General features: G+C 42.7%; 1 protein-coding gene across 3 annotated transcripts in view; it reads right to left on the bottom strand.

The window, feature by feature from the left end:
• PPFIBP2 (PPFIB scaffold protein 2) overlaps positions 1 to 17,928 on the bottom strand; it is a 1,415,596-nt gene that overhangs the window by 1,251,677 nt on the left and 145,991 nt on the right. The gene's annotated exons all lie outside the window — the stretch shown is intronic.

Genomic DNA, 17,928 nt, shown 5'->3' with positions numbered 1-17,928 from the left:
ATAGCCAATATGAACGCTAAAATGCAAACAATCCAGGAGGAGGAGTAAATTAGTGATTGCCTGTACCCCGATCTTTAAAGCAAAATAACTTTTTATGTAATATAGTAACAAAGCATTTTTTTTTAATTGACAAATAAATCATTTGGAAATGTGTCTAGTGTGTGTGTCACTTAACACTCACCTATTTAACTGAAAGGCAGAATGGGTTCAGGAAACCTCATGCCATTATCACTCACCCGTAATCTTCATCACACTGAGTCACCCACTTCCTCGAACTAGGCCTTATCATAACTAACCCCTCCCTCCCCGTGAAGCCACAAAACTACAAACACATTTTTCGATCCCCCAATCCAAGGTGAGAGTATAATAGGGTCAACCTCCCTAAGTATGTCTTGAAAGCAGGCACCAATAGATCAATGCAATCACATGCAAAGGGCGGGTGTGAAAAGCAGGAACCAACAGATCAGTGGAACCACATGCATGGGGAGGGTGTGAGGGAAGCTAGAGTGTGACGAGGAAGAGTATGATTTCGTGTAATGATGATTTTTGGTATGTATTTGTGGCATTACCCATTTGTCCCTCTTTATCACAGTCCTTGTCCAGGAATATATAGCAAGCAAAGAGATGGAGTGAATAAATCTGATACTGAGCCAATGCAGAAGCAGCAGAGTACTAATGAAACAAATCACCAAAAACTGGCAGGCAAAAAAATTTAACTAAGGACACTAACCAAAAGAACCTGTACCACACTGCACCAAACAAGGGCATGCACTGGACGCGCAGCGGAAAAGAAGTGTGGTATCTACAGTAAGTCACCTTACTACATTCTGTCAAAGAATGTATAATGTAATAGTGAATGTTCTCATTTTGAGCTGGTGGCAGCTGTTGCTGACTTCTGACAGCCACGGTATTAAAGAGAAAAGATCATCATTCTTACCTCTGTAGTGGTCTTTATTTTACGTAACCACCTTGTTAAATTGACAATAAAGACCCCACCAGCTGATGAGATAACACCGCAACATCGAGTTGATGTGCAGCTCTTGGAGAAGTGTGTGATTATAGGCTGACGCCGTTGACAACTGGCCCAGAAAGTCAAGGCATACTGGAGAGGATCTGGTGCATGGCAGTATGCAAGATCGCCTCCAGTGTTTTCAAGTGACTCATCCTTTGTGACTTAAGTGCAACACAATGCTGCCAGTGAAACACATTTGCATTGCAAACTGAAGTGAGGTCTAACGAGTAAAGCTTGAGCTGGTGAGCATGAAATACATCAGCGTTTCAGTAAGAGGGAAAAAATACGCTCAGCGACTACAGAAAACTGACACGGTGCAACATTGTGCTTTTAAGAGAGCAAGCCTTAACTCCTCAAGAAAATGTATGCAAGTTAGAAAGTTGGGCTTATTCTCATTATATACACAGAGAAGGGTGTCTATGATGGACTTTCATCAGTTCTGATCACAATCTCCTCTGGCAGTGAAGTGTGAATCAGTGTGTAAGGATAATGACTTTTTTACATCAGTACTCAAGGAGACAAGCTTCGTGAGGCAAGTATATTTCTTATAGGCCTAGCCACACGTGTAGTGAATTATTAGTTTTTTTGTTTTTTGTTTTAAAAGTTAACATTATCACAGGGATAAGCATAGCTTGGGCATTATTTAACCTGTCCTTAGTGATGCCTGGCGCACAATTGAAGGTTACAACTATATAGTTAACAAATTTGTACAAGAGGTGCACTGTTTTCTTTTACTTTTGAGTCGTTTGTCAGCAGGTTTATCTTTATTGGTGGTGTTGGAATGTTTGCATTAAATCCCTCCCCCTCTACAAAATAGTTAGATGTACCTTTGATTAAAGCAGTGTTGGCGTGACTGCTCTCTCTAACACCCAATTGTTTTAATTCATTGGTTAGAATGCAAACGTTACTTCACCACCATTAATCACCAGTAACATGGAGAAAATGGAAAAAAAATGCCTTGGAGGTGATGGTGAAGTCATTTTAGAAACATTCCCTGAACTTAGCGAAGAGAAACAAAGAAATCTGAAGAAGTATGACATTTGCATACTAAAACTTAATTGGCATTATCTTCCATGGTTGAGAGCTATTTTGGAGTGCTATCAGGTAGGACTAAGGTGGCAAGGATGACTCGTTTGGAGATTATGTTACTAGTCTAAAAAAACTGGCATCTGAATGTAAATTTGGAACTGCCATTAAAGAAAGGATATGGGATCAATTTTATTTAAATGTAGGTGGGATAAGACGAGAGGAGTTGTGGCTGAAGGGTGAATCATCCCTGGAGAAGTGATATTAGTAGCAAAAAGGGTTGAAAGGCGTTAGTGAATTAAACTATACAAAAGTGAAAAATGCTTCTCAACCAGAGAAAGTGGATGAGGTTATATGTAAAGTTAAATGCAAAGATGTTGTTAAAGATGTTTCTACCAAGTTTGCAGGAAAATGTTTTAGATATGGTAGAAGTGGGCATTGAGCTGATGCAGGAGATTGCCCAGCATTGACTGTGTATTTTAATGGCTGTGGGATAAAAGAATAGTTTATCAAGTGTTGCAGAAATAAGATAAACATAAAAAAAAGGTAATAGAGATTTCTCATGAAATCATCTTCCAGATTGAAGGACAGGTAATGATCCCCTTAGTGGCGTTGCAAAAATAGTTGAGATTTGACTCTTTCACATCTGGCAATTATTTAAAAGAAAACATATGATCCATTTTTTTGGGGGGGAGAAAAACAAGTTGTGTGCTATTGTGTGCATATGGCCAGGGTGATATGGTGGTCAACCAATAAAGATGATGGAATATTTTAATACAGGTCTAGAGCTGCGCGGTAAATACATGATTGGTAAAATGTATGTCTCAAACAAAGGTGATAATCTGATAGGTTGGCCACATCAGAGAGTATTAGAGGCCACGTTGGATTCAAATGCAGATCCACAGCTTCAAGAACAAGAGGAGGAGCCACAGGTTTCAGATTTTGTGTCAGAGTGTCCACATTTAATTGAGAATGTGTTGTGCTTTATGAACGGGTATAAACATTACATAAAATTGAAAAAAGTAGCTGTACTGGTAGCAGCAAGCGTCAGACGGTAAACAACCTTTACAACGCAACTTTTACCACGCAGTGCCTTTACAACGCATCTTTTACAACGCAAACCATTACAACGCATTGCGCTGGGGGGCGCTCTAGGATAGGGAATAGGTTTAATGTACTATCCAACACCTTCCCTACTATCCACGGGGACTGGAGTTGGAATAGTAAATTAAACAATTCACTATACAGCGCCTAAAAGCACTATGCGTTGTAAAGGTATTCGCTGTAAATATCGCGTTGTAAAGGCATGCGATGTAAAAGCATGCGTTGTAATGTCATACATCCGCGTCAGACTCCTCCATGTAAGCATACAAGACAGAGTTAGTGAAGGGTTGCAGAAGCTGATGGATCTGGGGGTAATAGTACCTGTAGAAGCCACAGAATGGTTGGCTCCCATAGTTGTAGCTAGAAAGACCAGTTGAGTGAGATTATACTGGATAGATTTCCTTTCCCAAATATTGCTGAAATTGATTCCATTTTGGCAGAGGTAAAATATTTCACCACACTTGACATAACATCCGCATACCATCAGGTAGAGTTAGAACCTTGTTCTCAAGGACTTACATCATTTACTTACACTCCGATGGGGGCATTTAAGTTTAAAAGAATGCCGTTTAGTCTTGTTTCTGCTGCTTCTATATTTTAATGAATCATGACAAAAGAACTGAAGGGTGTTAGTGGCGTGCAATGTTATTAGGATGATTTATTGTTTTTGGGAGTACTATTGATGAACATGATAGAGTGTGTATGGTTTGTAGGAGACTTCTGTGGGCAGGTTTGACTTTAAAGAAAGTACATTTTAACCCCATGCGTGCTCCCGTCGGCATACACCTTCCGCCCTAAAAACACGCAAACAATATAAGCAACCTCATAACTTCGCTTCTCCATGTCTACTACACAACGTTACACCACAAAAACAAAGCAGCGTACTAGCTCACTCCCAAACACAGTCTCCACCACCTACACATGCAGACCCATCAAAATGCATTCTTAGCCTGCTGGAGGAGGACCACATTACAGAACAGCTACAGTATTGCTATCCTAACACAGCTAATACAGCACTAAAACACACCTGCTACAAAGCCACACAATACTGATCACTCTTCTACAAAACAAAGTCTCACGATCACCAAAGCACATTCTCTAAACTGTCTACTAATAAATGCTCGATCACTCTAGGACACATCTATGACCTTCTCACTGACGCAAAAGCAGACACACTATTCATAACTGAATCATGGTTGAGAGATGCTATGGCTCCAGTCCTGCATGAAGCCCTTCCTCAAGGCTATCAAACGATCACCCAAAATCGTATAGGCAAAAAAAGATGGTGGCCTAGCTGTTGTGTTCAGGCAAACATTACATATCACTAAAGTTGATGACATCTCCATAAAGATTTTGAGGCTCTTCTAACCAGATGCAATCCTACACCGTCTTCCTCCTGTAACGTCTGGCTCCTATACAGACCTCCACCTAGCAAGGCAACATTCGCAGACAAGGTTTCAAACCTGATAACAATACATTCCAACATTTGGTTTGCCATACCCAATATGCCCCATCCAAAAACAATCACTGGCCTATACGCACTGAACCTGCATCTAATCGTCCACAAACCTGCACACATCACTGGACACATCCTAGATGTAATTTTTGCTATTACCGAACTAGTAAACTTTCAAACTATAACTCCAGTCACATGGTCAGACCACCATTTGCTTGCTTTCCAACATAAAACATCACTAAGCGACTCACCTAAAACTACCTTACATACATCCAACTATCGACCGTGGAACAAACTCAATCTGGAACACTTAGAAACGCAACTAACATCCAGTACAGATCTGGAAACAATACATTCTGTTAAAAAAACTATATGATTTCACAGACAAACTGTCAAATCATTGCAAGGACAAACCAGACACGTTGGACTCATATTTAAAACAGAGACAAAGCACCAGAACTAACCCTTTTACAAAACATCAATCCAAGAATACTCTAATCCAGCCTCTACGTTCCTTCCAACACATCTCACACAATGAATGTATGCACCTGGTCAAAGCAAGTAGGCAAGTAGACAATTATTCTAACAACCTCTGTGCCACTCCAGTAAGAAGAATCATCAACGATTCCTTAACTACCGGAATATTTCCAGAAGGACACAAAAAGTCATATATATGCCAATTACTGAAGAAAACAAACATGGACCCGCTGAACCCTGACCATTACAGACCCAGTACAAATGGACCTTTCCTGGGCAAACTGACAGAAAGAGCAGCTTTTACCCAGATGTCACAATTCATTGAAGAGAATGCCATACTTTCAGACTTCCAAACAAGATACCGTCCGGAAGAGGCACAGAATCTGCCCTCCTTGCCATCTGGGATGACCTGAAGAACAAAGTTGACGACAACGGCGTTGCTGCACTACTCCTTTTGGACCTCTCAGATGTCTTTGACATGCCAAACCATACTCCACAAAAGTAGGGGTCCCTCAAGGCTCTATCATCTCGCCCATGCTTTTCAACATCTACATGAAGTCATTACCCGTACTGATTAATCAATTTCACCTCACATGCTATAACTATGCAGATGAGACACAAATACTCCTTCGACTGGAATGCCCCAAAGACATTGGAAACCCTCCAATTTTCAGTTGTCTCAGAGCCCTGGATCATTGGATGACTCAGAACCATCTCAAATTTAATGCTTTAAAATGGAAATAATAACGTGTGACGATTGGAAACATTATGACCCACTTGCCGCCTGGCCTGATGAACTGGGATCGCCACCTAAAGTATTAAAGAAAGGAAGAAACTTTGGAATGACCATGGACTCCAAGCTATCGATAAATGCCCAAGTGGACAAACTAGCAAGATTAAGTTTTGTCACTATACAAACACTGCAACAAATCTTCCCCCATTTGGGATTTCCACACAAATGTCCAAGCTATCATCTCCCTTGGTCTGTTCAAACTCGATTACGCCAATAGCCTCTACCACGGATCACCTCTAACGACCATGAAAAGACTACAACAGATTCAGCTGCCAAAATACTCTTGCATATCAAACTGCGAGACCACATCTCACCTGCCTTGAAAGCCCTGCATTGGTTACCGGTTGCCAGAAGATCCATGTTCAAGCTGCTTTGTATCACCCGCAAAGCGATACATCTAATGGGTCTGCTCTTCATCAGGAATAAAATCACCAAACACGTTTGACAAAGGAACCTCCACTCTAGAGTGACACCACGCCTCAAAATCCCAAGATACAAGGAAAAAAAACATAGGTGGCACATCCTTCTCTGTTCAAGCAGCCACACTATGGAACTCTTTACCCCCAAACATAAGATCCACTGACAACCACCTTATCTTCAGAAAACTACTCAAGAATTGGCTCTTCCCCACATAAGCACCATATGCACACAGAAATTTACAGCATATCCCTCTATATGTAAACATTTATTTGTACTATAGATATGTACCAACCTTTGTGTATTGCTTTGTATAAACATGTAGAATAATTATGTTGTTAAAAAATAAATAAAATACATTTAATTGCAATAACACTTCAAAACCAGAGTTTATCTAATGCATCTTTAATCTACATATACATACTTCCTTTATGCATCTATATACCTTCCATGTACTTTGATCTATATATTTATTATGTTTCTCCTAAAAAAGCATATTCAATACACTACCCTATTTCCCATCATATACTTCTATCAATATATTTAATCTACATATACCTACCTCCTTTATGCATCTATATACTTTCCATGTACTTATAGATCTATATATTTATCACTTTCTTCTCATTCAGCATATCCAATGCACTACCCAATTTCTCACCCTATACCTCTCTCAATACATCTTCTACCCCAACTTTCCGAATCGTCTCAAACTTCTTTCTACTACTCTTTCCAATGCACTACCCTATTTCTCACCCTATACGTCTATCAATATATCCTCTACATCCACTCTCTCATTTATCCCAAACCCTACACCACTACTATGATCCCCAAAAGAACCATTGCTAGACTCTACCCTACTCTATTTCCTCCTTGCATCATCTGACACCTCTTTTACTATACCGATCACCCAAAACAAGCCTTTCTAAACTCTTCCCTCTGACTCTGCCCCTCCACATCCCTTTTTACTAATCACAAGCCTCCTCCTACTGCTATGACCTCCAAAACAAATAAATTCTAAATCCTTCACTCTTCTGTCCCTCAAAATAACAGACAACATGGCCACTTCTAAATTTCATATTTCACTATACTAATTCACTGTTGACCAATTTTGGTCAACAGTGAACACTGGGTCCGACGAACCGAGTAGGGCAATAGAGCCCAATATTGCAGCTGAAGTGTGGGAGGACCATTTTCGGGCCCTGTATGCTGTGGAGAATGGCGAGACAGCTGGGGACCCAAGGGGGACGAGTTCAGATCTCATTCAACAGTCTGAGGTGATTGAGTTCACAATAGAAGAGGTCTGCGCCGCAATATCCAAACTTGCGGCCGGTAAAGCCCCAGGGCTGGACAAGCTCCCGGGTGACCTCTTTAAGCATGAACCGGTTATCTGGGCTCCATATCTCGCAATCATCTTTAATGCGATACTGAGAGGAATGACGGTACCCTGTACTTGGCTGGGCGCAGAGATTGTCCCCATTTTCAAGAAGGGCTCTCCTCTGCTCCCGGCCAACTACAGGCCTATTAGTCTTATAGACGTACCGCAGAAGATTTTTGCAAGGATAATTTTGGGGCGGATACAAGACTGGATAGATGAAAACTCAATCCTGAGTCCCTTTCAGGTGGGGTTTATTAAAAACACATCCACTAGGGATCAAATTTTCCGCCTGAACTTATTATTCTGGAAAACTGTCAGGATCGAGGGTGGCTCGCTATACACGGTTTTCGTGGATTTGCGCGCCGCCTTCGACTTGGTTCCACGACGGAAACTCTGGGCGGTACTCATTGAGCTGCCCATCCCTCCCCAACTTTTGAACATTTGATGAGGCTCCACGAGAAGAATTATGCCCAGGTCAGGTATGGGAAGAACGGTTTGCTGTCCTCCAGTTTCCCCGTTGACAGGGGGGTAAGGCAGGGGTGCGTTCTTGCACCCACCCTGTTTTGCCTCTACGTCAACGGGGTAATTGCTCATCTGAATGGCGTATCAAATACGGACGCACCGAGGCTGGCCGGCAGAAGGGTGCCCGCGATCATGTTCGCAGATGACACCCTTCTGCTTTCAAAGTCCCCAATGGGAATTCAACGCGTGCTGAATGGATTTGAAAGCATTCTGTTTGGAAGAGGGGTTGGAAATAAATGCTTTAAAAACTAAATTTATGATTTTCAATCCCCCACCAACCACTCGCCCAACCCCCAGTATAGGCTCCATAAGACTAAAGCGGGTCCAGACTTTTGAGTATTTAGGGGTAACCATGAATGAGAACATGACCTGGGAGCCCCACCAAATTAAATCTCAGCTCAAACTGACCCAACTTACAGGGGGAATTGTGAAGCTCTACAACACATCCACCTACAAACCCATTGGCCCACCTCTGGAGATATACAAAATGCAGGCAAGGGAGGCGGTTCTCTATGGCGGTGAACTTTGGGGCTACTCATGTAGACCAGAGATCACCGTCACGGAAAACAAATTCCTCAGACAACTTTTTGCGCTGCCGCCAAGTACTCCACTTTTACCCTTGCGGCTTGACTTGGGTATCAAATCGATAGAGGAGGAATTGGGCCTTAAACCACTGAGACTTTGGTGGAGACTGTGGACAACACCCGATCTTCATAATTACAGGCAGGAACTCCAGGAAATCCTAAGCCTACGAAATCTTGGGAGAATCCCCTGGCTCATGTACATTAAGAAAGAATACCATTGATGTGGTCTGACCCTGAAACTGCCTGTAATGCCATTTCACGCAAGCATTTGGCCACACTATTTTACGATGGCAAATTATCTGCTGCTTTGCACAACTCACAGATCGGCACCCTAACAGGATCTTTTTTTAAAGTTAAAGATTTTTATCATTTTGAACATGTCTTTGATAATATATTCCCAATTTTAACAAGAAAACTATACCTACAATGGAGATATGGCACCTTACCAATTAGAGCTCTTACTAGCAAATGGGTTCCATCTACACCGAAAAATTGCTCTGGTTTTACATGTGACTCTGAAAACGATTTGCATTTGCTGTTTTTTTGCCCAGCCTATCAAAAGTCTAGAAAGTACTGGATTAAACCAGTATGCAAAAACTTGGGATTTACAAATTGCATGCAAGCCTATAGAATATTCAAAACAGACATCCGGTTGCATTGTATTTGCTGTAGCAAAATTTATGACAGCCATGTGGCATAAACGTAGGTTTTTAACAACTTCTGCCTAAAAATAATCATCTATTTGCTCAAATGGCTAAACCAATTTCTACAGATGACTAGACCTATAAATTGTATTTTCTGGGCCTTTATGTTAATTCATGTACGGTGCAGTTTTGATATTTACTCGCTCCTGTATTGTAGATGTTGCTCCTTTTTATCTAACATCATGTTCTCTTATAACAAACATATTTATTTGTATTATGTGAACATCGTTTATGGCTATAAAACTGCCGAAATAACGATTTATGAATGAATGAATTCACCATTAATCCTTTATGGGTTCCAGAGTAGCATGCTACTCGACAAAAAAACTCTTCAACATCTCAACAGAGGTAGCAAGCACTATATAAATGCAAACCTTTTTCCCTCTTCTATCCCTTTTCTATTCAAATAACTGAATAAAATATCCACCACTCAAATTACTTTCATATTTCACCATACAATTTTTTAAACACTAATCCTTTATGGGTTTGGAGTTGCATGCTACCCGCCAGAAAAGCATTTCAGCACCCCATTAGGTGTTACAAGCGCTATATAAATGCAAATCTTTTTCCCTCTTCTATCCCTCCACAACCCTTCTCAATCCAAATAGCTAACATATCCACCAAGCAAATTACTTTCATATTTCACTATACTAATTCAACACTAATCCTTATGGGTTCCAGAGTAGCATGCTACTCATCAAAAAAATGCTTCAACACCCCATCAGGGGAGCAAGAGCTATATAAATGCAACCCTTTATCCCTCTTCTATCCTGTTGCTACCCTTCTCTATCCAAATAAGTGAATAACATATCCACCACCCAAATTACTTTCATATTTCACTATACTAATTCAACACTAATCCTTTATGGGTTCCGGAGTAGCATGCTACTCTCCAAAAAGCGCTTCACCACCTCACCATCACCATGCGGTGTTACTTGGCAGGCTCCGGGAGTCCGGGGTCCCGGCCTGGCCCTGGACTGGCTGGCCTCATACCTCTGTAATAGGCAGCAATCTGTGGCCTTGCCGCCTTTCCGATCAGTCGTAAAAGATGTGAATCAGGGTGTACCGCAGGGCTCTGCAATCAGCCCGATTCTTTTTAACTTATATCTTCGCCCTCTAATAAGTTTGATTAAGTCATTAGGCATTTCTGTCATCAACTATGCCGATGACACTCAACTTATTTTTTCTTTTGAGGGCAGGGAAGCGGTTTCTATGGAATACTTTCACCGCTGAATGACTGTAACGGCGGACTGGCTGCGCCAGAACTCGCTCCAGTTCAATGGAGCAAAGACCGAAGTTCTCCATTGCTCACTGGACCGAATGCCCCGTCCTTTACCCGAGGGGTTCTGGCCTTTCTCTACTTTAGGCACCGTAGCAGCGGCAGGATCAGCCCGCAACCTAGGCGTCCTGTTCGGGCCTTGCCTCCAGCTGGATGCATTGGTTAATAAAACCACGGCGACTTGCATGCTACTGCTCCGCACTTTACGGAAAATTCTTCCGCTACTTCCCCCCTCAGCAAGGACGGAAGGAGTGCATAGTATTATCCTCAGTAGATTAGACTACTGCAACACACTGCTTCTGGGGGCCCCCAACACCTTGGTCGCGAAGCTGCAGAGCGAATATGGCAGCTAAAATGGCTCTTTCGCGACCACTGTCTGCCTCGTCCTCTCTTGCGCTCTCGGATCTTCATTGGCTTCCTGTTCAAAAACGGATCTGCTTTAAATCCTCCTGTCTGGTTTTTAGAGCTCTGCACGGGCTGGGTCCAGTGATGTTGCAAGATCTATTCTCCTGGTACTCTACCGTCAGACCTTTGAGATCCTCTGCGAGATTCCTGGTCACAGTCCCCAGGATGAAAAGGGTGAGGATGGGCGGCCGCTCTTTCAGCTTTACGGCCGCCAAACTATGGAATTCCTTACTGATGTCTCTAAGGTGCAAGCAGGATCTCTTGTCTTTTAAAAAGGATCTCAAAAGCTACCTCTTCCTGAGAGCAGCGTAGTTTAACATCTGTAGGTAATGTTTATGGTCGAAGCGCCAGGATACCCTTTGGGTGACAGCTGCGCTCTATAAGTATGCTTACAATTACAATTACAATCAGGATAACAAGCGCTATATAAATGCAAACTTTTTTCCCTCCGCTATCCTTCTCACTCCTGTTAGAATAGAAAAATTAATGTTTGCGCATTGTTCTATGTATGCTAGTATTCACTGCGCCATTTCCTATGCCGGCGCCATTTTGAGTTATAATCGAAACTTACTCTTCGCTATTTCCGAGGAAAGGCCTCTGTTGAGTTGAATACACTGTTCTTATAAGCGCATACCTTTCCCTCTAGATAGAGGCCTTCTCCCACTTGTCTAGTAGGGGGCATGGGCGGCATGACCTTGAGCAGTAGATAGTGTGTGCCTGGCCTTAGAATCGAAACTTATTTTCTGTACTTCACTGTTTTGCTGCATCTGCTTGGAAATTTCCATTGTGGGTGTTCCTGCATTGGTTCTGAAATGTACACAATGTATCTTTATGTTGATGAAGTCAGTCCCTCTGCAGCACTCCTACCAACTGGGCAGACTGGGCTCCACTCTGAGTGTTCTTGAATAAACAGATATTGGTTTGTATTCTTTACTGTCGGACCGACTCTTCGTTTAGTATGGAAGGCTGAGAGGTGGGCCTGAGTGACCCAGATGACCTAAATCAGGCCACTTACTTCAATTGGTGCCTGAACAGGGACTCCTTCGGGTGAGTGACCCATCCACTTCCGCGGACGGGGGATGGGGGGAGGTTGAGGCCATTGTCTGGTAGGACTGACAGTTCAGGGATCCCTGTATGAGGAGCATTGATTGCTCACAGCTGCTCCTTCCGTCCTGCCGGAAGGTGCCTCGCCCAGCGGTAATCGTGACTGGAGTCCAAAACAGGGAAACCCTTGGATCTGACCATTTAGTCTGAAGAGTCGGCAGTGGAGAATTAGTTTGCTTGAATATATCAGTTGAGTTTGTTTTGGTTCTTTGTGGCTATGGTACCATTTTGGTTTGAATTTGGTACGGTCTGGGGACCGTCTTAGGGATAAAAGCATTTGCAATTGCTTTGCCAGGCATGAATAGTGAACTTGTTTTCCTTTTTAAAATGCCAGGTATCAGTAAACTGTTTTCACCAAGCATGGTCTAGGCCCTCTTATGTTTAGTACATTATGGCAAAAATATACTAGGGACAATGCCGAGTTGCAGTGGCCATTGACGGGGACTTTCGATGAACAAAAGATTGGTTATGTCCAGTAACAGTTGGTCAAAAGACGAAGTAGACAGTCTATATTTGATTCTCTCAGAACATGGCAGAAAGCAGCTAGGCATAGACGATTGAAAATGGATAAAGATGCATGGAAAGGGAAGATGCAGACGCTAACTCAGAAAGATGTAGCATATGATAGAGAAAAATAGGAGAAGGGAGTTGAATGTGAAGATAGGATTTTTCAATTGCATGTTGATAAATCTTATATGGCTCAGGATTAAACTGCTACTATTGTGGAAGAATTGTTAGACACCCGCCCCCTAAAGCCCTGTAAAGGATATATCCCACTGTTCCTGTGTCGTCACAGCCACCTGTTACAGCTGTTCCCACTGTCCCTGTATCTACTGCTGTTGTTTTGACTGCTGTGGCTTTGGCTCCACCTCCTCCTTCTTTGCCTTCGCCGTCTGTGGCAACTGTGAATGTTAGCACACCTATCACACCTACTGTTTTAGCATCACTGCCTCCGGCTCCTGTGACGATCCTACCAGGTGTTTCTGTTGCTTCTGCATCTTTAATGGTTCATTCCCCATCATTATTGAGTGTTGATATGCCAACATGTGGTTTTGCGGTTAGAAATCTGACAAGATTTAATGAGCGTATGTGCCCTTATGTACGGTCTGCGGGGGATGAGCAGAAGAAGGTAGTAGCTAATTAGGCTGTGCAGTGGGGTCGTAATCCCATTTACAGTGTGGAGGACGTTTGGGATGTGATGAAAGATTATGCTCTTAAACATATGTCCTCTACGTCGATTGGCCTTTGGCAGCAACATTTGGGGGATGATGCACTGCAAATTTTATTCGCTATTAAAGATCACTTGTATGCTAGTGGTTTGGACAAAGGCCAAGTTTTTGGGAACATTACCACGTTGGTTGCTTATAGGGGCAGGATGCATGAGAAGAGTCCTACCACGGTATTTCAGTTTCCGATGCGAGAAGTTTATCCCATACATCACCCAGACATACCAGAGTTAACGGATCGGCTTGGTAATGTTACTTGAGTGGGTGTAACGGCCCTTTTCCAAGAACAGTAGACTTATACTCTGTGGAAAAGGAGTGAGGTTTTGTCCCTTGAAGTTGATTTGCACAACCCTAGAAAAAATCCTATTGCTTATTATAAAGAACTGACTGACGCTGCCTCTTCTACTGTAATGACTCTTGCTGATATTGAACTGTTCTATGGTCTCCTCATTCCGGTTGACATTTGGAGACAGGTACATACTCAAGACCATGTTGCCGAACTGGGTGGTACATGGAAGCCAGGTAATAAACCCAGAGCTGAGATACTTGCTTTGTCAGGCCGCATTATTACATATATGCATTCTATTATTCCACCAAAGAAATTAAGTTGGGACAAGTTGACGGTGTGCAGACAAAAAAAAGAGGAGTGAGTCCGATTATTTTTACCCGGTTTGAGGATACATTTTTGGATTACAGTGGGCAGGATATGTCTATTGAAGGAGGTGTTCGATCGTTTGTCAATAGGTTTGTTTCCAATTCACTACCTGAAATTGCGACTCATTTGAAGGCGTCTGAAAGTACTTGGACAAAATCTTCCCCCTCTGCTATTTTAAATATGGCTCAATATTATGAGCATGGTGATCAAGAAGAGAAAGAAAAGATTGATAAGAAGTATAAAGATTTAAAGACAAAGATGCTGTTGCAGCAAGCGTTTAGAGGAAATGGTAGAGGACGTGGTGGTCTTGCCAGACAGCTTCCTTGAACTAGTAGACAGCCCACGCGAACCCTGTGGGGCCGAATCACTGTGCGTATTGTAAGGAGGAAGGTCACTGGCGTAGCAATTGTCCCAAGCTTTTGCAGAAGGTGGCGGTCCCTAGAGAATGAGGTTCTCGTGGAGAGGGTCGTGGAGCTGGTGGGGCTGATATTTCTCAGAATGCTGCTGCCTCACAGGGTCGATCTGATAATAATTACTTTGATGACCCCAGGATGGGCAGTACTACCATGATGGCTATGATATGACTGAAGCGACAGGAATGTCTTACAGTTAGGACAGCCAGGGACAGAGCGAGTACCAGTTCCGATACCTGTTGATCAGCGTGGTCCTTATGTTGCTGCAGATACAGGTGCAACAAAGAGTTCTGTTTCTCGATCTTTGGTCACTGGGGCGGCTCTCTCTGGCCATAATAATGTTTCGGTAGGTTTCGCATTGACTAATGTTCCTTTTACTGTGGATTCTCCATTTTTGCTGACAACCAATTGTGGTGAAAATTTAATGGGTTTAGATTTGTTGAAGAAACTGCATGCTACTATTTATTGTTCCCCGGCAGGTGTCTATATGACAATGGTGCCAGATGCAGTAGGTGTTAAACTGTGTTTGTCCAAGGACGCACCACTTCCTGCTGAATTTGCTGACATACCATCCACTTTATGGGCGACAGGTGATACAGATGTGGGACTGCTGCATATGCCGCCGGTTTGGATCCAGGTTAAAGATAATGCTGTTTTGCCTTGTATTCCGGAGTATAAAATGCCTCACGTGGGAGAACGGGTCCTTTTACAAATTATTCAGGATTTGATACTCAAAGGAGTTGTCAAAGAAACATCTGCTAATATTTGTAATAGTCCCATTCTTCCGATTCTTAAAGGGACACCCTCCGGTTCCCCTGATGATCATGAAGATGTTTACAGTTTTGTGATTGACTTGCACGAAGTTAATAAAAAAGTGGTTTCTCAGTATCCAGTGGTTCCAAATATTACTACACTTTTGACAAGGATTCCTTCTACTGCTAAATTCTTTTCAGTCATTGATTTGAAAAACGCGTTCTTCAGGATTTCCATCCATCCAGATTGCAGATATGTGTTTGCGTTCACCCTAGCTGGAAGGAGCTTTAGGTTCTGTTGAGCTCCTCATGGCTATACTGAGAGTCCAAGTATTTACAGTCAGGCTTTAAAGAGTCAGTTGGATTCCCTTTAGTTTCCCGCAGGTAACGTATTGGTGCAGTATGTTGACGATCTCCTTATAGCTTCAGATACCGAACAAGGTTGCAAAGATAGCACTGTTAAATTGTTGTTACATTTGGCTCATCATGGAAATAAGGTTTCTCTTTCTGAATGTCAGTACGGTCGATAGGCGGTCACCTATTTAGATCACCTAGTGTCGAAGGAGGGCAGGAGATTGACCCCTGAGCGTATCAGTCCCATTGTTAAAATGCCCCTTCCACAAACTAAGAAAGATGTGCACACTTATATAGGTATCACTTCCTGCTCTAGGCAGTGGATACCTAATTATTTCCTACTAATCAAACACTTGCTTGCACTAACAATGAAAGAAGTACATGAGCCTTTGCCTTGGACACCTGAATGTCTGCAGTCCTTTGAGCAATTGAAAACTGCGCTTGGTTCGGCTCCAGTACTTGGCACCCCTAATTAAGGCATTCTGTTTGTGTGGTTCGTCCATGAGATGGCTGGTTATGTGCTTTCTGTACTAACACAAAAATTTGGAGATAAGCTACGGCCATGTGCTTATTTCTCTGCAGTCTTTAATCCAGGTGCTAGAGCCCTCCTGAGTTTTCTAAGAGCGGTCACGGCTGTGGCCACTTCCATCAGACAATCAGCTGGACTTGTACTGGATACTGACCTCACAGTCATGGTAAACCGTGTTGTGGATACACTTCTGAATAAGACAAAGACACAGCAACTCACCAGTGCACGTCTTACTGGCTATGAATTGACACTGTTTGCTAAACATATCACAATCAAAAGCTGTGCTACTCTGAATCCAGCCACGTTACTACCCCTCCCTTCAGAGAGTGATGAAGACGACAAACATGATTGTGTCTTCCGGACGGAAGAAGAGAAGAAAGGACGGGTAGACTTGACTGATGTTTGCCTATCTGACCCACAAGGGAAACTATATGTCGATGGCTCTTGTTTCAAATTAACAGACGGCACTACAACTGCAGCTTATGCTATTACCACATTGCGTATAGTAGTAGAGACATCACAAATCCCTTATTAGTTGACTCTAGCTACTGAGCTTGCTGCTCTTATTCGAGTTTGCAAACGGAGTGAGGTGGGAGCCTGAAGTTGTCATGTTCAAGGACACCCTTGAGAATATAAAAGCAACACAAAGCGAAGCCACAGTAGAAGAATTAGCAGTGTGGCAGGAAAGTACAGCACAATTGAACAATGAGGGATGTTGGATTGATAAGTCAGGGAAGCAGAGATGGATGTTGCCAGGTCCATATGTTCTCCCTGTAGTGACTATGGCCAATGGCCCAGCTCATATTAGTGCTAAGGGTATTTGCAAATTGTTAGACCCTGTATGGCAGAATGACCATACAGGTCATACAGCTGCACATCTAGTGAAATACTGTATGGTGTGCATGATGCACAATCCTGGAAAGGGTACCCCTACACCGCCTGGGAACTTTGCATCCCCCTCCTTCCTTTTGAAGTCCTTCAAGTGGACTACATTGAGTTAGAGAGCTGCAATAATTTGAAGTATGTTTTGGTGATTATATGTGTATTTAGTAAATGGGTTGAGGTTTATCCCACTAAAGACAATACAGCTATTACGACTGCAAAGGTACTCCTGAAGGAGTTCTTTCCTCGTTCAGGATTGCCCCGATCGACCAGGAGTGATAAGGGAAGTCATGTTAATGCAAAAGTGATTAAATTGATTTGTAATGTTTTACAAATAAAGCAAAAGTTACATGCTGCCAATCATCCACAGTCAGCAGGTTTGGTTGAGAAGTACAATGGTACTCTTAAGCTCAAGCTGGCAAAAATTCAGGAGACCACAGGGTTAAAGTGGCCAGATGCTTTACCGTTCGCTCTTTTGTGAAACAAGAACAACAGCAGATTCTAAGATAGGATTGTCACCATATGAGGTCATATTTGGGTGCCCGGCAAATGTCTGCGGCGTTCTGCGACCTCTGCAGTTTTCTGATATTGAGTACCCTATGTTACTTGACTATCTTGGCCAGTTAACAGAAAATGTTTGTTTTATTCACTAACAGGGCCAAGATACCCTGCCATCCACACCTGAGGGGCCTGGGCACAACATTCAGCCTGGTGACTTTATCCTCATCAAGAACTTCCAGCGGAAAAAGAGTTTGGAGCTGCGGTGGAATGGGCCAGAGCAAGTCCTTTTGGCAACAAGCACCGGAATGCTGGTTGTACGTACTGGATTCACATGACTCACTGTCGCAGGATTCCT

This window comes from Lissotriton helveticus, chromosome 3_1 (genome assembly GCF_964261635.1).
Source record: "Lissotriton helveticus chromosome 3_1, aLisHel1.1, whole genome shotgun sequence".
Taxonomy (NCBI): Eukaryota; Metazoa; Chordata; class Amphibia; order Caudata; family Salamandridae; genus Lissotriton; species Lissotriton helveticus.
This window is presented reverse-complemented; position numbering and strand designations above follow the sequence as displayed.